Raw genomic sequence first — 24,462 nt, 5'->3', positions numbered from 1 at the left:
TAAAACTAAAAAAATTCCTCAATCTTCTGAGAGCACTTACTAACTCTAACAAAATAGAAATTCCTCTCCCCCCAACTGCTTCCCTTGCTACAAAATGGGAAGTCAAATAGGATATAAACATAATTTACAATTTTAAAGCAGCTAGCTTTTAATTAGCATTTCAAACCTTATACATAAAACACCAATCCTGATCTCCCCAAACCTGCCAGTCCTGCAGTCTTCCCCATCTCAGCAAATGACAACTCCATCCTTCCAGTAGATCAGGTCAATGACCTTGAAGCCATCCTTGATTTCTTTTTCTTTCACACTCCACATCCAGTTAATAAATTCTAAAGCTGTATCTTAAAATATATCCAAACTCTAACCATTTCTCACCACTTCCATTATTACTGCATGAATCCAAACCACCTACCTCCCAACTGCACTACCCTTTTAAGGTCTTCTTGCTCCCACCCTTGCCTCTCTAGCTCCTAACCTCCCCCTTTTGTCTGTTCAAATGTCAAGTTTACCAAGGGGGCCATCCATGACCACTCATTTTTAAAACTGCAACTCCCAACCCCCAGTATTTCCTACCTCCTTCTCTGCCTTAGTTTTCTTTACTATCCTTGTTACCAACCAACACACTATACATTTTATTTATCATGTAAAACATAAGCAGTAAGTAGCAGGGATTTGTATTTATTTGTTAATAAATACCTGCTGCCTAAATTGACAATTATTACACACTGTAGAGAAACACGATATATATAAATATCACTAACAGTGTGGATTGGGGGGGGAGGGGTACCTGGCTGGCTCAGTCTGTGGAGCAGGGTTGTAAGTTCAAGCCCCACATTAGACCTACACTTACTTAAAAATAAAATCTTAAAAATAAAAATAAGCAGTGTGGATGGTTTCCAAAAATGGTCCCCATTGAACCACATCTTCCAAGTGGCTCTGCAACATTCATTAGTAGAATACAGTGGAAGTGATAATGTGCCAATTCCAAGCCTGGCAGTTTCATTTTTTGTGCTTTTTGAGGCCCCTAAAATCTGACTACTCTACTGGAGATCACATAAAAGGGCCATGTGGAGAAAAGGTTCAGTTGAGCCCAGCCTTCTTCCAGCCATTCCCTCCAAAGCACTACATATTACAGGACATTCCAAAAGCAGCTGACACCTGACTACAGCTGCATGCCAGACAAGAACCATCCAACTCAGCCCACAGAATCATAAGAAATAAATAAAATGGCCACTGTTTTAACTCTCTAAGTTGTTGAGGTGGTTTACTACATAGCATTAGATCATCAAAACAAATGGCACAGACTTTCATAGAGCTTACTCTGTACAGGCACACAGATTAACCCATTTAACACTTAAATAAACCTATGTATGACATTGGTAATGTTATCAGCTTTTTTTTACATCTAAGGCAAGAGAAGCAGAGATGTTATCTGCCCAAGATAATAGAATTCTATGAACTGCTAGAGTCAAGATTTCAAACTCAAGAGTTCTGAAATCTCTGCTTAGTAATATTTTTTGCCCATTAGACCTCAATGTACAGAATTAATCATAATCCTTTCCTTCAACATACTTTGTTTACCCACACATGGCCCATTTTTCCTTGATTCTTCCTAATGCAATAAGTATCCACAAAGCAGTACGCTTGACAACAACCTATATTTAACTGTAATACCCCTATCTCTCCGCAACAATCATCCTGAATCCTGTTTTGATTTTCTTCCCTTCCTCTTTATGCATTTTACTGCATCAAAATGGAATGCTAAGGAGTAAATATTTTTAGTTCAGTTGCTTTTAACTTAAGAAAAAAAAAAGCAGGTAATTTTAGATTTTTATTTCACTAAAATTCCTACTTGTGTCACGTTAAAATTTATTGTAAACTAAATATAACGTAAAATCTACCATTTCTAAATGTACAATTCAGTGACATCAAGTACATTCACAGTACTGTACACCATCAATACTATCCATCTCCAGAACTTTTTAATCAACTAAATTGAAATTCTGCACCCATTAAACAGCAAACTCTCATGATGACCTCCTCTCCCCAGGCCGTGATAACCACAATCCTTTCTACCTTTAAGAATATGCCAATTCTAGATACCTCATCTAAGTGAAATCACAGTATTTGTCCTTTTGTGTCTGGCTTATTTCACTTAGCATGTTTTTAAGATTCATACTTTATTTTTCATTTATTTTGACTGCTATATAATATTCCAGTGTGATGGACATTTGGGTTGTTTCTAGGTTTTCACTATTATGAACAATGCTACTAATAATATTCTTGTACATGTGCAAAAAAAGTGTCTCGAGTATATCTACAAGAGAAATTGCTAGATCATAGCATATATGAATACTCAACTTTAGGAACTGACACCAAACTATTTTCAAAGTGTTTGTACCAATCCACAGTCCCATCAGGAATGTATAAAATATTCTATGAATCTATTTCCTCTAATACTTTTTAATTTTTGCCAAATAGGAATTGACTTTTTCTCTGTTCACTAATGACAATGATGCTAAATCTCTTCATATGCTTATCAGCCTTGTGTTTCCTCTTCTATGAAATACCAGCTCATGTCTTCTGGACATTTTTCTAATGGATTTTGTTATATTCATTAATTCATAATAGTTCTTTATATTTTTTAATATTACCTCTATGTAAATTGGGTGTCCTGCAAATATTGTCTTCTAACTTGTAACATTTTTTCCATTTCCTAGAAGATACTTTTATGAAAACTTAATTTTAATAAAATCAAATTTATATTTATCGTCTCTTTTTCAGCCAATGACCTCTCTGATTTAAGCAATCTTTCATTCCTCAAGGTCTCATATTCACCTCACATACTAAAATTTGTGAGTGTGTATGGTAAAAGGATGACATTTTTAAAATGACATTTAAATTCTTTTTTTTTTTTTAAGATTTTATTTATTTATTCATGAGAGACACAGAGAGAGAGAGGCAGAAACACAGGCAGGAAAAAGAAAAAAAAAAAAAAAAACACAGGCAGAGGGAGAAGCAGGCTCCATGCAGGGAGCCCGACATGGGACTTGATCACGGGACTCCAGGATCACATCCTGGGCTGCAGGCGGCGCTAAACCGCTGCGCAACCGGGGCTGCCTGACATTTAAATTCTTAATCCATCTGGAGTGAACTTTTTTCTTTTTAGAAATCTATTTTACTCTTCTTCCCTATAGGGAGCCATTTTTTTCCAGTTCAATTTATTGAACATGCCTCTTCCCTGATTGCCAGCCATCTCTGTTATATATCAAATTTTCCTTAAATACATGAGTGTTTATGAGTTCCCTGTTCTATTCCACTGATCTCGCCCCCTTCACATTCCCATTGATCTTTCTATGTTTATTCAATTTAAAAGTCTTCATTCCTATCTTATGAGTTTTACTAACCAGCAAAGCAAGTTTTCTCTTCCCTGTTCTTTTTAAGAAGTGACCAGCTATTCTTGGCCCCCTAACTTTTTTAAGTTTCAATTTTAATTCCAATATAGTTAACACAGTGTTCTTTTAGTTTCAGGTATACAATATAATGATTCAACAATTCTTTACATTAATCAGTAATGTAAATTACATTACATTAATGCTCATGATGTAAGTGTACTCTTTAATGCCGATCACGTATTTCACCCATCCCCCACCCACTTTTCCTCTGGTAACCATCAATTTGTTCTCTTTAACAGTCTGTTTTCTTAGTTTGTCTTTTTATCCTTTGCTCTTTATATTGTTTCATGAGTGAAATCATATGGCATTTGTCTTTCCTCTTATTTTGCTTACCATTAAGCTTTGGATCCATCCATGCTGTTGCAAATGGCAAGATTTCCCTTCTCTTTTATAGCTGAATAACATTCCAACATACTGTGCTTATATGCCAATCTTTTTTATCCATTTATCTATCAATAGACACTTGGGCTGCTTCCATAATTTGGCTATTGTAAATAATGCTGCAATGAACATAGGGGGCATGTAGCCCTTTGAATTAGTGTTTTGTATTTTGGGGGTAAATACCCTGTAGTGCAATTACTGGATCATAGGGTAATTCTATTTATAACTTTTTGAGGACCCTCCACACCGTTTGCCAAATGGCTGCACCAGTTACATTCCTGGTCCTTTATCTCCTCCATATAAATGTTAGTATCATCTTTATCAAGTTCCATAAAAATCCCTGTTGGGATTTTGGATGAAATTACCTTTATATACAGATCAAATGGTTTTCTAATCACTAACAACATATATTTCTCTACTTATTAAAGACTTATTTAATTTCTTTTAGTAAAATTTTACAATTTTCCCTTTAGAAAGCTAACACACTTGTGTCAGAATAATTTCTAAAGTTGAGGGGCGCCTGGGTAGCTCAGTCAATTAAGCATCTGCCTTCAGTTCAGATCGTGATCCCAGGGTCCTGGGATGGAGCCCCAAGCTGGCCTCCCTGCTCAGCCAGAAGCCTGCTTCTCCCTCTCCCTCTGCCACTACCCCACCCCCTTGTGCTCTCTCTCTCTCAAATAAATAAAATTTTCTAAAGTTGATATTCTGCTACTACTGTGATGCCTTCTCCATTATGATTTTAGTAGTTTTTGCATATATACAGAAATACAGATGACTCATTAATCGTCTATCCAGTCACCTAAATTTACATAATTATTTCTAATAATTTGTAGATGCTTCAGTTTTCTATGTAAAGGATTATATCATATGCAGATAAAATCTTATTCCTTCCTTTCCAATCCTTGCCCTCCTCTAATGTCTTCTTTACTGCTTAGGACTGTCAACACAATGTCAAACACACACAGTATTAGTGGGTATCTTTGTCTCTAATTTTAAAGGAAATGATTCTAATGTTTCCCTATGTTTACTGTTTGTTTTTTTTTAATGTTTATTGTTCTTTAACAGTTACTCTTTACCAGTTTAGAAGGGTTTCTTTTCATCCTCATTAACTAAAAATATACCATGAATAAGTAATTTATAAAATATTCTTTCTGAATCTATTGAAATGATTATGATTTTTATCTTATCAAGTGAATGTTTTGAAATGATTATGATTTTTTTCTTTTAATCTATTAATACAGTGACTTTTGAATTTTTAAAAAAATTTATAAATTTAATTATTATAAATAATACTTATTTATTCATGAGAGAAACAGAGAAGCAGAGACATAGGCAGAGGGAGAAGCAGGCTCCTCGGAGAGCCCGATATGGGACTTGATCCCAGCACTCTGGGCTCATGCCCTGAGCGGAAGACAGACACTCAACTACTGAGTTACCCAGGCATCCCGACTTTTGATTTTCATTTATGAATTTTCTAATATTAAATCCTTATACACCTGAGATAAACCGATCTTGGTTGGGGGTATTATTCTTTTTTGTACACGTCTGGTTCTGACTTGCTACTTTTAGGTTATAAAGTCTATTATTAGAGAGTGAAATGGGCCTACAATTTTCCATGGTCAAGTTTTTGTCTAGTTTGACTATGAGGGCTGGCCGACCTAATAGAATTAACTTTTGAATAATCCCTATTTTTTCTACTGGCACGGAAAAAATTCTAAAAAACTGAGATGCTTTGATCCTTACATTGGTAGACTGACTTCACCTCTGAAACATAAAACTCAGTGTTTTCTTTGTGGGAAGATTTTTTTTTTTTAGGGCAGTCTGGGTGGCTCAGTGGTTTAGCACCTGCCTTCGGCGCAGGGCGTGATCCTGAAGTCCTGGGATCGAGTCCCATGTCAAGCTCCCTGAATGGAGCCTGCTTCTCCCTCTGCCTCTATCTCTGTGTCTCTCATGAATAAATAAAACCTTAAAAAAATATTTTTTCATAAAGATTTATTTATTCATCAGAGACACACAGAGAAAGAAGCAGAAACATAGGCAGAGGGAGAAGAATCTCTCCTCGGGGAGCCTGATGCGGACTTGATCCCCCAGATCCCAGGATCACACGCTGAGCCAAAGGCAGATGCTCAACCACTGAGCCACCCAGGCATCCCTTTTTTTAAGATTTTGAGAGTGTGAGAGTGCACAAGCAGCAGGGAGGGACAGAGGGAGAAGCAGACTCCTTGCTGAGCAGGGAAACCAATGCTGAAATTGATCCCAGGACCTCATGACCTGAGCTGAAGGCAGACACTTAACCTACTGAGCCACCCAGATGCCACATGGAATGATTTTTAATTACTTTTAATTTAATAAATTTAAGGTTATTCGAGGTTTTTATTTTTTCTTCCATTTGTCTAAGTTTTCAAAATTACTGGCATATAGTTGATCGTATTCTTTTAATCTGTGTACAGATGCATCTTCCTTTCCATTCATATCTTATTATGATACAAAAGTTATTTTGTTGATCATTTGCTAATTTCTTAAGTTGGACATCTAGCTTACCCTAATTTAAATATTTAACTCTATAAATTTGCTTCCATCCCAGCAATATTTTTTAATACAATCGACAGTTTTTGCTATATAAACTTCTATTATTCAGCTGTAGGTATTTTTCAATTTCCTTAATTTTTTTAAATCCATGAGCTGGATAGCTGTGCGTATGCATACTGTATTTTCTAAATGTTTTTGTGATTAACTCCTAATTTAACAGCACTGTGGGGAGATACCATTCTCTGTTAACACCTGTTCTTTGAAATTTTCAAGGCTTTCACTTGGCCTAAGTGGTGATCAATCCTATAATGTATGCTTGCAAAACTCTATGTTCGTTAAGTTAAGCCTGTTGGCTTTTTACAATCTTGTATATCTACTAATTTTGTGATCTACAAATAATTAAGAGAGATATAATGAAATCTTCCACTATAATGGTGGATTTGTCCATTTATCCCAGTGTAGTTCTCTACCAATTTTGCATCATCTATTTTAAGGACTTTTAATCAGAGACATATGTGCTTGAAATTGATTGCTGTATCTTCTTGGTGAATTGACATCTATATAGTGATCATTATCATTATATAGTGATTCTTTCCATCCCAAGATGTTCAGTCCTAAAACACATTTTCGCTAATATTAGTAAGGTCATGCCAGCCTTCTTTTAGTATCCAGGTATGTATTTTCTTAACTTTTACTTTCTATTTTTACATGCCCTTAAACTTTTGGTGTGTCCCTTGTAAAAATACATGTATCTGGGGCAGCCCTGGTGGCGCAGCGATTTGGCGCCGCCTGCAGCCCAGGGTGTGATCTTGGGAGACCCGGGATCAAGTCCCACGTCAGGCTCCCTGCATGGAGCCTGCTTCTCCCTCTGCCTCTGTGTGTCTCTCGTGAATAAATAAATAAATAAATACATACATACATACATACATACATACATACATACATACATATATCTGGGCTTTGGATTTTTTCATCCAATTTGTCAGTTTTTACCTTTAACTAGTAAATTTAGTCCATTCACTCTAATTAATACATATGGATCGTTTTTACCATCTTGATTTAGCATTCTTGTTTGTTCTACTCTTCCTATGCTTAATATGTTATTACCTTTCTGAAAAATTCTATCTCCGTCTCCTTGCTAATAAGAACTTAGCATGACATCTGGACTTTAAATTCTTAGATATATATTTTTTTTTGTCTCATCCTTTACAATAAATATCAAGGAATTATAATCCCCCTTACTTCCTAGATCTCTTGTAACATTTTCTAGATTTGAATCTCTTAGTACTTCATCCAGAACTGGGTTCAATATGGGGTCTCTGTATGGCAGGGCTTCTAAGACTTCATACACCTGAGAATATTTTTATCATCCCCTCCTTCTTAAATGAATGCAGTTGGGTATAAAATTCTAAGTTTCCCTTCAAAATTCTGTAAACACTTGTTCTCTTGCATTTAATGATGCTGTTCAAAACTCTGGCGTCAATTTTTATTCCTTGTAGTAATCTGTTCTCTCTCTGAGGCTTGTTTTGCTTTGTTACTCTTAAATTTCAGTATAATGTTCCCGGAAGCAAATTTTCCCTGATCTCTCATCTTTAGTCTTCCAAGGAAACTTTCTTTCTGAGGACATTTATTTTTCTTATTCTTTTTTTTTCTTTAAGATTTATTTTAGAGAGAAAATGCACAAAAGCACATGGGGAGGGCCAACGGAGAGAGAGAATCTCAAGCAGACTCCCCGTCCAGCAGGGGCTCCATCTTACAACCTTGAGATCATAACCTGAAATCAAGGCTCAGATGTTTAACCAATCCAGCCACCCAGGCACCCCCCTCTTTTTTTAACTCTAAAAGAGAACTGTTTTTCTTTTTTTTTTTTTTTTTAGAGAACTGTTTTTCACATTATTTCTTCAAGCATGTTCTCCTTTATTTAAATAAAATATTTATTAAATATATATTTTTTAATATTTTTAAAATCTAAGCTCCACAACCAATGTGGGGCTTGAACTCATAATCAAGAGATCAAGAGTCACATGCTCCAACAGCTGAGCCAGTCAGGTGCCCCTCCTTTTTCATTTTTGAGATTCCTATTATTTAGGGGTCCTGGGCTGACTCAGTCAGTGGAGCATGCAATCTGATTTTGGGAGTTTCAAGTCTGAGCCCCATGTTGGGTGTAGAGATTACTTAAAAATGAAATCTTTAAAAAATAGAGTTAAAAATTAAAAAATGAAATTTAACAAAAAGATTCCTATTATTTAGATGTGAGTACTTCCCATCTATTTTCCTTACCTTTCAGCTTTTCTTTTTTATCCTTTTTTTTATCCTTTTCTCTTTTTTTAATTCTAGATTTTCTCAATCTGGAGTTCTAATCCATTCTTCAATTGTATCCATACTGAGGCTTGGCCTCAGTGGAAATACTGTATTTCAATCATTGCATTTTTCAACCCTAAGATTTCAGCTCAGTTCTCTCAGTCACAGCTTATTCTTATTTCAAGTTGTTAAGATGTTCTGTTTCTTTTACGATAATTATCAGTCTAACTTTAAACTCTAGATCCATCTGTCCTATTATTTCTGTTCCAATAATGTACACATTATTCTTCTTCTCTTAAAATACCTGTGCTCTTCAGTTGTCTTTGCTATTTTTCCCTAGAGGATAGCAGATACTCTGACAGGCAAAGAATATGGGGCAAGACCAGATTCCAGGTCATATTAACTACAGTAAGGTGGAGTAAGGTAGAAAATAAGTACTAGGGGCACCTGGCTGGCTCAGCCAGAACAGTGTGTGACTCTTAATCTCAGGATTATAAACTGAAGCCCCTCAGTAAGTATGGAAATTACTCAAAAATAAAATCTTAAAGAAAAAAAAAAAAAAAGAACAAGTACAAAAGTAGAAAGCCCCAAGCACCAGAAAAGCACAATCACTCTCCACCCCACACAATCATTACCCACATCAAAGATTCATCCTTTGTTCCCCAAGGAGAAGCAGCACCATGATAGGATTTAGGGAGACCTAAGAATTTAGAATGTAAGAGAGAAGTGACTAAAGTCAGTCATCACCTATTTTTTTGTCAGCTTCTCACAAGTATATGCTTCTGTAATGCCATGATTCACTCTTGAGGAGAGATGGAGTAGGACTCTGGGTCACAAGGATTAAAAAAGGTTAATTCTAAGGTAATGAGGCAGGGGAGAAACTAGACCAGTATTCCAACAGTTCCCTCCCTGATGGTTTTAGTCTCCTACAGCCATGTCTGACTGACTCCTGTCCCAGACCAAACACTGCCTCCCCACACATACATGTACAAGTTCAAAACAGCCCATATCACCCATCTCTTTCTCACAGCATTCTCTTATTATTACTCTTGCAGGGATGATTTTGAGAGGGAGTTCAGCATCTTACCAGGAACAGGAACTGACTGGTTGGCAGATCTGAAGAATTTAACGTCAACAAGGTTTTCCTACTTTGCCTTAACACCTGGCAGAAAGTGTTCTGCCATTAAAAAGACACCGCTTTAAGGGCCATGAAAGTTAAAAGTAGGACACATTACTTTTGATTGCAAAGCAGAGGAGGAATGAGAGAGAATAGAGACAGGAGTGGAAGGATTTTAAAATGAAAGAAGAGTAGAAAGTATGGGAGAGAAAACATGAGCAAAAGCACTGTTCAAGAACGTATGTGAGAAATGAGGTCAGTTGACAAACTCTGAATCCAAAGCAAGATCTTGTCACTTTCCCACTTGGGAGTCTCTTTTGATTATAGCAGGGTTAGGCCTGTTACTTGCTCCTTAAAAGAGGAACCTGAGCCTAAAAGAAGTCAAATAACTTGCCAGAGTCTAGAGCTTATTATTCTTTCTATGCTACCAATGAGTAGTCACATTCGGTAACTCATACCAGAAAGCTAAGGGGCACCTGTGTGGCGCAGTCCGTTAAGCAACTGACTCTTAATTTCAGCTCCAGTCATGATCCCAGGGTTGTAAGATGGAGACCCAAGTCATGCTCCCTGCTGGGCAGGGAGTCCGAGGATTCTTTCTCCATTGGGATTCTCACTCAATTGGGATTCTCTCTCGCTCTCTCTGCTCCTCCCCCCACAGCCCCATTGCACTCTAAATAAATAAATAAATAAATAAATCCAGAAAGTTGAGTCTTATCTCTCCCTCTTACCATTATCACATCATTGAACCTTATCAATTTGAATTTCTAAATCTTTCAAAACCACCACTTTTCACCTCCATGACTATTTCCCCAAACCAGAAAGTGTTACTTCCAGCACTGAAATAGACTTTTAACCGGTCTCTCTAAACTGCTTCAAACAAAATTCCACACTAGAGTTAAAAGGATTTAAAAAATAAAATAAAAAAGCAAACAAATGGGCAGCCCCGGTGGCTCAGCGGTTTAGCGCCACCTTCAGTCCAGGGCATGATCCTGGAGACCCAGGACTGAGTCCCACGTCGGGCTCCCTGCGTGGAGCCTGCTTCTCCCTCTGCCTCTGTGTGTGTGTGTCTTTCATGAATAAATATATAAAATCTTAAAAAAAAAAAAAAAAGCAAACATCCAATCCTACAGTGCCAGGCCCTGCTCTAAAGCTTGCTACTGCTCTAAACACAGAATCTAGCCCTATTCTTGCCAGTCTTTCCTCTAGTACCTCATGTTCTTCTCCATGTTCCCTGCACCTCACCAACTGATCTTTTAGTTTCTCAGAGCATTTACTTCCTGTTTCAGGGCCTTTGCACATACTGCTCCTTCATTTGTAGCACTGTGAATTCCATGCAAGATTGACTCATCTGAGACCTTCTAGTCTCAGATTAAATATCACCTCAACAACCATTAATAGATGATAAACCTTTTAAAAGACTGGGGGATGGGGGACCTTAAAACACAAAGACGATTGAGTATACCTGACCACTAACAAAACTCTCTAAAAGAGACAGTCATTCACACATCATGCACTTCCTGATATGAACCAACAGGAAGCACCCAGAACCTCCTATGAAGTATTCTTGACAATAAAACTAACCAAGCTTCTACATCTAACTACTTGTTTGTAGAAAAAATGGAGGGTAAAGGAATAAATAATACCAAAAGCAAACAATTAGCCAAACCCAGAATGTAGGAAATCTCAGAACATAGGGATTTCAGATGGGGGGAAGGGTATGGCTAAGTAGGGAGACGTACTTAGGCTAAAAAACAAACTCAACAGAGCATTTGGATCTTGTTCATTCAAGTCCTGATTCAAAGAAACCATCTATAAATTCCATTTTTCTCTAAACAATCCTAAAATTTTAAATTATATACTAGATAGTAGATATAAAGAAAGTATTAATTGTAGTAAAAAGGCACAGTGGTAATTTTTTTTTTAAATCCTGACCTAAAACAATAAATAAATAAATAAATCCTGACCTAAGGGACAGCTGGGTGGCTCAGTGGTTTAGCCCCTGCCCTCAGCCCAGGGCATGATCCTGGAGTCCCGGGATCGAGTCCCACGTTGGGCTCCCTGCAGAGAGCCTGCTTCTCCCTCTGCCTATGTCTCTGCTTCTCTCTGTGGGTCTCTCATGAATAAACAAATAAAATCTTTAAAAAAATATTTCCATTAAAAAGTTAGAAAAAATAGAAAAAATACTGAATTAAAACAATAGTCTTTACTTTATTGAATGGTATACACCAAATAGAAAGAAATCACAAAAATTCCATTTATCTACTGCATCTTGAAAAAACTGGTACTCTTAGAAAATACTTGTTACAAAAAAGAATCTACATTATTAATTGGAACTGCTTTGGCTCTCCGGAAAGGTTTCTTTCCAGCTAATAATAAACCTCAGAGATGAGCATAAAAAGCTGAAAAGAATTTGCCTACTTTTAAATAAATGAGGGTGGGGCAGTCCGGGTGGCTCAGCAGTTTAGTGCCGCCTTCAACCCAGGTTGTGATCCTGAAATCCCAGGATCGAGTCCCATGTCAGGCTGCTTCTCCCTCTGCCTGTGTCTCTGCCTCTCTCTCTCTCTGTCTCTCATGAATAAATAAAATCTTTAAAAATAAATAAATGAGGGAAGAAAGTTCTTTAAAAAAAAAAAAATATTTTATTTATTCATTCATGAGAAACACAGCGGGGGAGAGGGGGGCAGAGACTCAGGCAGAGGGAGAAGCAGGCTCTATGCAGGGAGCCCAAGATGGGACTTGATCCCGGGACTCCAGGATCACGCCCTGGGCTGAGGGCAGGGGCTAAACCGCTGAGCCACCCAGGGATCCCAGGAAGAAAGTTCTTTTTGCAGTTTTCTTGCTTTCAAAAAAACTCTCCCTGGAACAAACTGATGGTTGCCAGAAAGGAGAGATAGAAGGACAGGCAAAATGGGTGAAGGAATGGGAGATACAGGCTTCTGGTTATGGAATGAGTAAGTCACAAGGATAAAAGGTACAACACAGGGAATATAGTCAATGGTATTGTACTAGCGTTGTAGAGTGACAGATGGTAGTAGCTGCACTTGTGGTGAGCACAGCATAATGTATAGAGCTGTCAAATCACTACACTGTATACACCTAAAATGAATGCGACATCGTGTGTTTATACTTCAACTTAAAAAACAAACAAAAGGGATCCCTGGGTGGCGCAGCGGTTTGGCGCCTGCCTTTGGCCGAGGGCGCGATCCTGGAGACCCGGGATCGAATCCCACGTCGGGCTCCCAAGCATGGAGCCTGCTTCTCCCTCTGCCTGTGTCTCTGCCTCTCTCTCTCTCCCTCTGTGACTATCATAAATAAAAATTAAAAAAAAAACAAAACAAAAACAAAAAAAAAACAAAAGGACTTCCTCAAGAGAGATAGCTTTATTGACAGAGAAGCCACGGGGTGCCTGCATGGCTCAGTCGGTTAAGCATCTGTCTTTGGCTCAAGTCATGATCTCAGGGTCCTCAGAGTGAGCCCTACAGAGGGCTCCCTGCTTAGCAGGGAGTCGGCTTCTCCCTTTCCCTCTGCCCCTCCCTCCTGCTCTAATAAATAAAATGCAGGAAAAAAGAAAGAAAAGAAAGGAAAGCAAGAAAGAAAGAGAGAGAAGTCAATTCCACCACTTCATTCCACAACACAACAGAACTAAGGGTATCCCAGGGCAGGCCAAAGTACTCAGGTATTTCAGTGCATTTGAAGACTGAAGAACTATTGCACATGGGCCAGTAGAGCTGACTCAGGGAGCACTTCCATTTCCATTCTCTCACTCCCCTCACTGGGTATGTGTGCATGAGCTTATACATCTGGACCTGTCTCCAACTTACAATCCCCACTGTGATGAATGATGACTCAGTTTCTTGAATGTGTCAACAAGCCCTTTTACTACTCACCTCCTAGGCATTTTTTGTACTGAATTTCTCAAACTACAAGTTGCACCCCAGTGAGTCATTACTGATCCCCTCCACTAATGAAATAGTACAGAAAATAAAAGTAACAAAGCTTTGTTCTGTGAAACCTGTTTCTGTTATTGAAAATAACCAACACAACACAGTTAAGCACCCTGGTATCAGGCACTCTTTAAAGCACTTTTTTGCAATGACTCATTTAATCTTTATAAAGATCCTATTAGGTAGATATATTATTGTCCTCATTTTCAAGGGGGAAACTGAGGTAGAGAGGAAGATAATTTCCTCAAAATCATGGTCTTAGAGTCCAAGCACCCTGGCTGCAGAACCAGAGTTCTTAACCATTCCCCCTCCTATGTGTCTAGGTCACAATATAAAACTTATTTTTACTGGGAGTCATGGTTTAAAAAGTTTGAAATCCACTGCCAATGGACTCAGATAATATCAGGCACCTGTCCTTTCTCCTCTTCTGTGATCTACCTTCTATTGTTGGAAATTCTTATTCTTCTACCGAGGTCAAAAGTCACTCCCTTGGTCAAGGCTGACACTCCAAGGGAAGCTGATGACACTAGAGCCCCTCTATTACCACTTACCACATTATATTTGTGTTTTTGTGTCCTCTACTGGACTGAAATCAGACAACAGTTTATTCATCTCTCAGTGATAATGGAAGACTGGTTTTACCATCATTTAGTCCAAAAGACTCCTATGCTTCATCTCCAAATTTCTACCTTTGAAAACAAGTGTGATTTTAAGACAAATTAAAAACTTGTCAGAAGGTAGCAGAATTAATCATTCTTAATTCTTTAAAGCCCTGAGGACCTCTACTAAACACTACTGTCTGATTCTTTCAACTATATACTTGAGGGCAATAAAAACAACTTTAAAAAAAGAAAACTACTGTACTATTCAGACGTTGTTTTAGTTCTTACCAAGTCGGCTACACATCTACAAGGTAAAATGTGTATGTAGCAAGAGTATACTCCAGCACAGTGTGCAAAACATTACGCCAGGAACAACCTAAAACTCCATCAACAGGGAACTGGCTAGCGAAACTGTTGTACAACCCTCTAAAACAGTACCGTGGCAAGTGTTTAAATGAAAGTATTATATGTATATTTGATGGAAAGTCCCTGATACTATCTGAAAAACTTAAGGCGCATCACAATGCATACAAAATGATCCTACTGTTTAAAAATATGAGTACTGGGGGATCCCTGGGCGGCTCGGCGGATTAGCGCCTGCCTTCGGCCCGGGGTGTGATCCTGGAGTCCTGGGATTGAGTCCCGCGTCGGGCTCCCTGCAAGGAGCCTGCCTCTCCCTCTGCCTGTGTCTCTGCCTCTCTCTCTCTCTGTCTCTCTGTCTCGTGAATGAATGAATGAATGAATGAATGAATAAATAAATAAATAAATAATTTTTAAAATGTACATTTAAAAATATGACTACCGGGACGCCTGGGTGGCTCAGCGGTTGAGCGGCTGCCTTCCGTTCAGGGGGTGATTCCAGGTTCAGGCATCCAGTCCCACATCAGGCTCCCTGCCGGGAGCCAGCTTCTCCCGCTGCCTATATCTCCGCCTCTCTGTCTCTCATGAATAAATAAATGTTTTTTAAAAAGTAACAAATAAAAAATATAAAAATATGAGAACCGTAGGGAAAAGTCAGGAAGGATGTTATGAAGCCATTAACAGCTAGCCTGAGAAGAGAGCCGGTTAGAGTTGGCGAAGAGTTAAACTTTACACACTTCTGTATCACGTGCGTTTTTTAACTTGAGATACACGTCTGCTTTTTTTTTTTTTTTTTTTTTTTAATAAACTACAAAAATGTGTGATCCTGACCAGCACTGTGAGAAACGAAATACTGTGACATAAAACACTTCTAAATTACCTTCTCGTGTCAGGGAGGTAGGAGGAGGGAGGAGCCAAAACCTAGGCTGAGATGTGTGACACTTGGCACCAAAGATACCAAGTACCCTTGGCACACGCTCGTTCGGCGTCGGAGCTGCCTGGCCGACACGAGCGCCTTCCCGATGGCGGGGAGACAGCACCAGCAGAGTCTACGGGTGCCGCTTTAACAGGGTGGGTCTCAAAATTCAGAGGGCACAAGAATCAGCGGGAAGGTGTGGATGAAAATACAGACGCGCGAGCCCCGTCTCCGGAGGCTCCGTTTGGGCGGGCCTGGGTGTGGCCCCAAATAGGCCCCCTGCACACAAGCACTCAAGTGCCTCTGCCACGACGGTGCGCGGCCGCGACAACCTACAGTCCCTTCACATCTCGGGAGACATCCACGTCCCTCCTTCCCCCCACGCCGCGTCCCGTTAAACGTCCGCCGCCGCCTATTTCGCCCCCAGGCTGTAACCCGGCGGCGGGACGGCCACAGCGCGTCACTCCACCTCCATTTTCACCTTCCGCGGGGCCCCATCGCAAAACCGTCCACCCCCGGCTCCCCCGGCTCCCCCGGGTCCCCAGGCTCCCCCGCCACGGGCCCTCCTTCCGCCCCGCGCCACCGCCCCAACGCCGCCACCCGTGCCGCAAGCCCCGCCCGCCCGCCCGCCCGCTGCCCCGGCTCCGAGGCCGCCGAGCCCGCAGCGCCGCCGCCCGCTCCCTCCTCCCCCCTCCCCCGCGGCCGCCTGGGACCTGGCCGCCGAGACCCTAGAGCCACACCTCACGGCCGCTCCATGAGTCGCTCCCCCGCCGAGCCCGGGGCGGGGGGAGGGGACGCCAGTCACAGGCCCTAAGGCCTCAGCGGCATTTTGAAACGGCGAGCAGTGAGGGCGCAACTTCCGGTCTCCTGAAGCCGTCTCCTCCCAAGGGCTTCCGGTGAGGCCTCCGGGAACCATAGAGGCTCCACTGGAGGGCTAGAGAGGTAGGAGAAACTGAACTCCCTACCATAGAGGGGAGCCCAAACCGGGAAGAGAGTCGCAGGTTTTGGACGACTGAGTTGTGACGCTTCCAGAGGAAGCGTCTCAGGAGCTCGCAGAGCCCGGTGGTGGTCACAGACGTGTCCTAGGAGATCAGAAATCGAGGAGGGGAGACCCCCTGAGAGCATAGTCAGAGGTAGCCTTCCGCTGTTCCAAAAAACGCCATTGCCTCTGCGCCTCGGAGTTAACCTCCTCGACTCCCCGGAGGCGGCGGCTAGAGGGGGCAGCAGCTCGCCCGCGCTGTCCAGGTGGGGGAGAGAGGACTAGAATAGACACGAGCCACAAGATACGTGATAAAGCTGAAAGAGGTGCAAAGAACAGGAGGTCGGAGCTTCTTTGGATCCTACAGGCAGGTCATCTAGCCTGATGCCCCAAAATAAAAGCAGCCGCAACGAACCCTCGGGTTGCGCGGCTTCCACCTCTGCCGGTGCCACGTGGTATCATCCCTCCCAAACACCTCCTCTCGTTTATTTCAGGAGGATTCTGAGTGTCAGAGCATCTTCTGAAGTATGTTACTCTGCAGCCTCTATTGGTTTCAGTCACACACTTGGGAAAACAGAATAAGGCCTCCTTCTTTACAGTGGGAACACTATCCAGTCGTTTAAAGGCGGTGCCCGTGTTCCATCTCTAACCCCACCCCCCGCTTTTTCTGCAAAGCTAGACATCCCCTCACAGCCTTCCAACTCTTTCGTACTTGACATGGCTTCAAACCACCTTGGTCACCGTGGTCTGAACAAGTACTTGTTGGTCCTGTTTAAAATGCGGCCCCCAGGACTGGGTACAGACCCACGCTAAATAAAATGGGGCAATGACCTCCCTTAATTTGCACATTGCGCCTTGCTCTATTTCTGGCATCATCTTCCGCATAGCTCGGAGATCTAAATTTCTCGCAAATGAACTGAAGGATTAATTCCCTTTTCACAGTTGCTCCGAAAGAGCTTGAAGTCAGCAACCACCTCTCTCAAAAAATAGAGGGGAGGGGCTTTTTTAGCTGAACCACTCTCTACTGCTTCTCTCCTTTTCGTGCAATTAATATTAGTGTTTTTTTTTAATTCCCAAGCAATAATTTGTATCTTTTAAATAGTATCCAGTTAGTTTAAGTCTCTTCTCCTGGACTCTTGGAATTATGATCCTGTCTGGCAACTCATTTTGTTTAAGGCCAACAAACATTTGTTAAGAACCTACTGTGTGCCAAGTACCAACCTAGAAGATTCCAAAGCAAATAATCCCTGGAATCTGTCTAGTGGAAGAATCAGACAGTCCAGATAAAAAGAATGTGGTAAGTGCAGTTAACTTTGCCTGAAAGGTCAGGAGATCAGCTCTTTTACTTTTTGCCCTTTGAAATCAACATATTTAACTTGTCTTTATCAAAAGTCTTGATAAATATGTTGAATAGAACATGGTTTAAAATAGAGCTTTTCCCCTCATGGTTGACACTGATTCATGATTAATTATTCATCTTCCAATGTTGTTCTTAAACCACTAATTATCCTACCTAATGATAGTCAATACCTGGCAACATTCGCTATCCTTTCCCAAGGAGTTCATAAAACTTCATCAAGTGACTTGCTCTAACGAAAATGAACTATAACTTGAGCATTTCTTCTCCTTATCAAGTAAACTCGATGAGGAAAGAAAATGAAATTAGCTTAACAAGCTCATAACTGACTCAGTGATCACCACTTCCTTCTCTAAGAACTATATTCAAAAACCATTTATTTAATAAAGAGACAGGAAATCTGGGTTTAGTCTAGTTATTTCTAGAAACCAGAAAGTTACACAGTTCTTCAGTTTCCCCAGTCTGTAAATAAAATGGCTAAATCAGATTTTTCTCGAGCCCCTCAGAGTTCTAAAGGAACTAGAAGTCAATGTTATGGATCTTAGCCTTTCTTTAAAAATTATAATGAACTACTTCACATATACAAAAAGGTATAAAGAAGAATATAATCTTTTCCTCACCACTCTCCCCTAAAGAATGATATACTTTACTTATTACGAAAAAGTTTCCAATAGGCCCTTCTCTTATGACATCTAGTTCCTTCAACTCCAAAGGAAGCTATCCTGAATTTGGTATTTACCCCTGCCATGCGCTTCTTTAGATTTTTAGGATTTATATATGTATATATTCCTTAAAAATATTTTAAAATTTTTATAAATGGCACCAAACTGTATGTATTCTACTGCAACTTGGATTTTTTGCTGATCATTGTGAAATTCCACAATGTTAAATCCTGCATAATTAATTTTCAATATTGTTTAGTAATGCTGTATAGTAATAGACTGAATTGTATAATTAATTGTTATATAGCAACTGTCCTTTTCTAGGGCTACCATCACAAAATACCATAGACTGGGTGACTTAATAGAAATTTGTTTTCTCACAGTTCTGGGTGTTAAAAGTACAAGATCAAGGTGTGGCAAATTTGGTTTCTTCTGATACATCTCCTTCGCTTGCACATGGCTGCCTTCTTATTTTGTCTTCACTCCTTGGTCTGTAAATTGTCAGCGTCCTAACCTCTTCTTATAAGGACACCGGCCATAATGGGTTAGGGCCCACCCATATGACTTCATTTTATCTTAATCACTCCTATAAAAGAAAGGCTTGCCTCCAAATGGAGTCTCATTCTAAGATGCTCGGGGTTAGGACTTGAACATAGTAATCTGGAGGTAGGGGGGACACAATCCACCCCGTAATAGTAATGACTGCATCACAATTTTTATTCATCGCCTCCGTTCATAAATAGGTGTTTCCAGTTGTTGGCTGTTAGAAACAATGCTGCCATGGACATTTCTTGTAGTTGTGCATTCTAGGGAGTAGAATCACTGTGTCACAAACACATTATCAGCACTACCAGATCATAGTACAGTGCTCTCCAAAGTGGTTGTAGAAGTATACACTCCTGATGGGTGTGTATACGATTCAATTGCTCACATTGTCAACAATAGCCAAACTTTGGAAAAAGTCTGTATGTCCATCAACTGATGAATGGATAAAGAAGATGCGATATGGGGCACCCGGGTGGCTCGGTGGTTGAGCCTCTGCCTTTGGCTCAGGTCGTGATCCCGGGGTCCCGCATCAGGCTCCCTGCATGGAATCTGCTTCTCCCTCTGCCTGTGTCTCTGCCTCTTTCTCTGTGTCTCTCATGAGTAAATAAATAAAATCTTAAAAAAAAGAAAAAAGATGTGATACATACACACACACACACACGGAAATCAAACACTCACACACTCAGCCATCAAAAAGAATGAAATCCTGCCATTTGCAGCAACGTGGATGAAACGTGTATTATCCTACGTGAAATAAGTCTGTCAGAGAAAGACAAATACCATATGATCTCACTCGTGGAATTTAAGAAAGAAAACATGAAATATGGGAAGGGAAAAAAGAAAAAAAAGGAAAGGGAAACAAGCCAAAAGAGAGATTAATGATAGAGAACAAACTGAGGGTTGATGGGGAGAGGTGGGTGGCAGATGGGCTAGGTGGGGGATGGGCTAAAGGGGGCACTTGATGTGATGAACATTAGGTGTTGTGTATGTAAGTGATGGACCACTGAATTCTCCTGAAACCAATATCAAGCTATATGTTAACTAATAAATTTAAATAAGAAAAATAAATAAAAGATTCTATTGTTCTGCATCCAATCCTTGGTGTTGTCAGATTACTAAAAAAACAATCTGATAGATGTGAGAATTTCCCTTGGTGGTTTGATTTATATGGTGGTTCCATGATTATTAGTACAATTGAGTGTTTTCTCCTGTTTATCAACCATGGTTACTCACCTATGAATTGCCCATCCGTGTCTTTTGCCCATTTTTCTATTGGTTTGTCTTTTCTTTACTGATTTTTGGAGTTCTCTGCCAAATCTGGTTATTAATCCTTCTTGATTATATGTATTATGAATAAATCTTTAAATCTATAACTTGTTTTCACTCTTAATGACTTGATGAACAGAAGTTTTTTAATGAAGTCAGATTATTTTCTTTAGTTTTACTTCCTTTTTTTTTTTATTTAAGAAATTCTTCCCTATTTGGAGGTCATAAAGATACTCTCATATATTTTCTCCTAGACGTTCTAAAGATTCACTTTTCACATTTAGGCCTTTGACTCATCTGAAATCGATTTTTGTGCATGTTGTAACATGGAGATGCAATTTTATTTTTTCAATTTGAAAAATAAATGTATGGCTCTACTGAATATAAATGTGAGCCTATCTCTAGTGTCTTGAATTAATCTTTCCTGCCTATTTAACACAATCATTGAAGGTTTTGTAGAAGAGGAATCATTTGAGTAGGATCTTAAAAAAATGCATAGGATTTAAAGAGGCAGAAATGGGAGAAGTCATTTGAAGAAACATGGCACAAATATTGAGGAAAGGAAAAACACAAGAAATTTAGAAGAGACGGTCTTAAAACTGAAAATAATCTACTTTGATCAAACTTGGTTATAGAGTCAAATGATTGGCATGGTACTGAATCACAGTACCCAGTGTAATATCCACCAGGTACACATGGCTTGAAATGTGGCTACTCCATATAGAGATGTGTTATAAGTGTAAAATACACATCAGCTTTCAAAGGCTCAATAGGAAAAAAATACTGTAAAGTATCTCATTAATAATGTTTTATATTGATTACATATGAAAATAATATTTTGGATATATTGGGTTAAGTAAAATATATAATTAAAATTAATTTCATGTTTCTTTTTACCTTTTTTAATGTGGCTACTAGAGAATTGTAGATAATAATTGTGGTTTGCATCATATGTATATTGAGACTGGTGTGAAATGCCAGCAAAGTAGGCAGGGGCCAGATGCAGAGGACTTTGAATGCTGCTGTAAAAAGTTCCATGTGTCACTCAATAAAGTAGTAGGGGAAAATCAAAGAGTGTTGAGCAAAAGAAAGGCAGTCTAATATACCTAATTTAATGACTAAGCATCCTGTCTGCACACAGCCAATTTTAGAAATCTGTCCATTAGCTCTGGACAGATGTTTAATTCTGGCAATGTGATTCTTATAGAGAACATTTGATGTGATAGTCCTTGTCATTGTTTTTAGTGTGCTCCTTTGACTAGTTAAGTGGAACATAAATGAGCCAAACTTTTAATAATTCCCCATTACTTAGGGGATGAAGTGATTCTTTTTGTCTGGAATTAAGTATTGTTAGTTTTCAATATTCTCTACATCTCCCTCCAATCCAGTCAAATATGTTAAGCCTTATATACAGCACATTCACTATCATTAATAATGCTATAGTGCTTATTTGAAAGTTGCTAAGAGAGTAGATCTTGAAAGTTCTCATTATAAGAAAAAAACTTGTTACTCTGTATGGTAACACGTTAACTAGATTTATTGTGGTGATCGTTTTGCAATATATACAAATACGGCATTGTTATGTTGTACACCTGGTACTAATGTTATATGTCAAGTATGCCTTGATTTAAAAATTGTTAAAAATATGTTAAGTGTTGAATTTGTCCTAAAGAAATAATCAGAGATGCATGAAAAGAATTACATGTAGGGGGGATCATCATGGCATTTTAATTGGAAAATACTGCAAATGACATAATGGCTATATGAATTATGGTACAGCCTTAATACATGGATTATTATGTAGCTATTAATAGTCATGTTATAGAGGAAAACAACTTATTGGAAAAATGGCAAAATAAGCAATTATGAAGTCACAAAGACTTAATGGCAAAGATGTAACAAGAACAGACTACAGATTCTGCTCTTTCTAGCATTCTAACACTATTTATACTTCAACACTTAACACATTTTTAACAAATTCCTAAAAGTGAAATTTCTGGTCCAGAACAATCACTCCTCAAGTGTTGGAATTAAGCAGATGGGATTAAGGGAGATTCTTTAGAGTCCCACGCTAAACCCCACGGTGAGTAATTCTCAAGGCCAGCCCTGTAGCAGAAGGCAGAGCTCAGATTACTGACGGCTGTGGAAGAGAAGAGCCTTCAATGCTATGATCAATAAAATCTCTCTGCCGGTACGTTCAGCTTCCTGTCTTTCTAGCTTGCAAGGCTTCTGCCCCCAGAGTCATGGCTGGTGACTTCCTCCAGGGTTTTGCGTCACTTAAAACTTACTTGGACGTCTTCAAAGGACATACAGGACAATCACACTGTCCTATCCCTCTGCAGAGTCCTTTCTACCACTCCACACTACACAGTTTAACCCAGTAGCTTCCGAGCAGTATATTTATATTCTCTCTTAGACTCTATCTTTTCTGTTTTCCGATCAGTTTTAGAACGAATATCCACCCTATTACTAATAGTAAAAATAGATCTGATGCTACTGCAATGCTTCAAAAGTGATACAGCTTGCGTCCTCTTAATCCTGGACCTATTTAGAGAGATTGCGAATCAAAGAAACCTATGTAATAATGGTTTGGGGGCATATAAATACCTCATAATTCTGAGGTACCTGCTTACGCTGGTGAAAAGTACATGATTTAAGTCTTCTGTTTCTCTTTGTTGTGTAAATCCTGAGCTTTCTTGGGTTTAAAACAATTTCACAAAATATAGGAAGTGGAAATCGATTACACAAGGTTCTTTATTCTTATGTAAGGCATTGTAGTAGGAGCCCTTTCTCATGAGAGCCCGGATAGCTCAGTCGGTAGAGCATCAGACTTTTAATCTGAGGGTCCAGGGTTCAAGTCCCTGTTCGGGCGCTTTGCTTTAACTTTCGCCTTTATTTTTTTCCTTCACTTATTAACAAGCTAAGAAACACAAATTCCATCTCAACGGGAAACAACTGCAAAAACCTCCATATTTGCCAAAAATTTAAGTGATTTTTACATAGTTAGTTTTTCTTTCCCTGAGAACACATTTACCTTGCATTTTCTAAAAGCAATGAAAAAATGAATTCAACTTGAAGTGGAAGTGTGCTTCATCACGAGAATTTCATTTGGTAGTATTTGGTAATGCCAGTAAGGGGCAAAAGCCACAGACGCCCGAACAGGGACTTGAACCCTGGACCCTCAGATTAAAAGTCTGATGCTCTACCGACTGAGCTATCCGGGCGCTCTTAGGGAGGCTTGCTCTTCTGTTTACTTGATATAATTCTAATAAATTACTTCTCTGGTGAAACATGTTTAAAGTGCTTTTATCAGCAAGGTAAAGAAAAACAAACATTTATTTTTCTATCCTTTTTCTCCGTTTACTTAAGACATGTGTCCTTCGAGTTCTTTCATATTTCATGTTTGATTAGTTGCCAAAATCTACAAAACTGAAACGAAATGGTAATAACTTACAAGACAAGGCAACCAACATGAAAACTTTCAGACAGAACTGCAACTTCTTTTTACTACAATTCTTCTGTCTTTCATCTATCACTTTGCAGATAGGACCTCTTAATTTTCATTATTCTACAGAACCAGATTACAGTATCTTTCCCCTTAATGAAAAATACATTGCCATTCGCCAGACGATGTAGCTGTTAAATAAGCATTCCTCAGCACAAAAGAAGGAATTTGATTCATGAATACAGAACTAATATGAGAAAATAGAAGTAACGGTGGGAAGGTGAGTCCAAATTTAGATTGAGAGAGAAGGAACTTAGACTTTCAGTTCAGGCTTCGGTTGAAGCTTTGCCTCTCCCCACCTCCCAGGCAAGTGGCAGTTTTCAAGTCAGACTCACAAAATGAGCCATCCTCAACCAGTATTAGTGTGCTGCAGTGGGAGCAACATGGAGTATTAAGAATAAAAACCTCCAGATCAGCCTAGTTTTCCCTAAAATCAGTTTCATCAGCCCTGACACATAGGGTGTGGAACACAGGATTATGAAATTTTGAAGACTGATAAGGGAATTCATTTTTATTTCTGGGAACTTGAGGCTTCTGAACAC

At 39.3% G+C, this 24,462-nt stretch overlaps 1 protein-coding gene and 2 non-coding genes across 4 annotated transcripts in view; 1 reads left to right on the top strand and 2 right to left on the bottom strand.

Moving 5' to 3' along the window:
* MDM4 (MDM4 regulator of p53) overlaps positions 1 to 17,044 on the bottom strand; it is a 48,221-nt gene extending 31,177 nt beyond the window's left edge. The window contains exon 1 of one of the 2 annotated variants that reach the window (XR_012001770.1): positions 16,346 to 16,512. The gene's annotated coding sequence lies outside the window, so the exon portion shown is untranslated. Of the gene's footprint in view, positions 1 to 16,345 lie in introns of both variants that reach the window. The other variant, XM_025991419.2, reaches the window with a different exon arrangement.
* A 6,170-nt stretch (positions 17,045 to 23,214) lies between these two features.
* TRNAK-UUU (transfer RNA lysine (anticodon UUU)) lies at positions 23,215 to 23,287 on the top strand. Its single transcript has one exon. It is a non-coding gene; the product is annotated as a tRNA-Lys (tRNA).
* A 279-nt stretch (positions 23,288 to 23,566) lies between these two features.
* On the bottom strand, positions 23,567 to 23,639 carry TRNAK-UUU (transfer RNA lysine (anticodon UUU)). Its single transcript has one exon. It is a non-coding gene; the product is annotated as a tRNA-Lys (tRNA).
* Positions 23,640 to 24,462: the final 823 nt, after the last annotated feature.

The sequence above is a fragment of the Vulpes vulpes genome, chromosome 5, assembly GCF_048418805.1.
Source record: "Vulpes vulpes isolate BD-2025 chromosome 5, VulVul3, whole genome shotgun sequence".
In the NCBI taxonomy this organism is placed as follows: domain Eukaryota; kingdom Metazoa; phylum Chordata; class Mammalia; order Carnivora; family Canidae; genus Vulpes; species Vulpes vulpes.
This window is presented reverse-complemented; position numbering and strand designations above follow the sequence as displayed.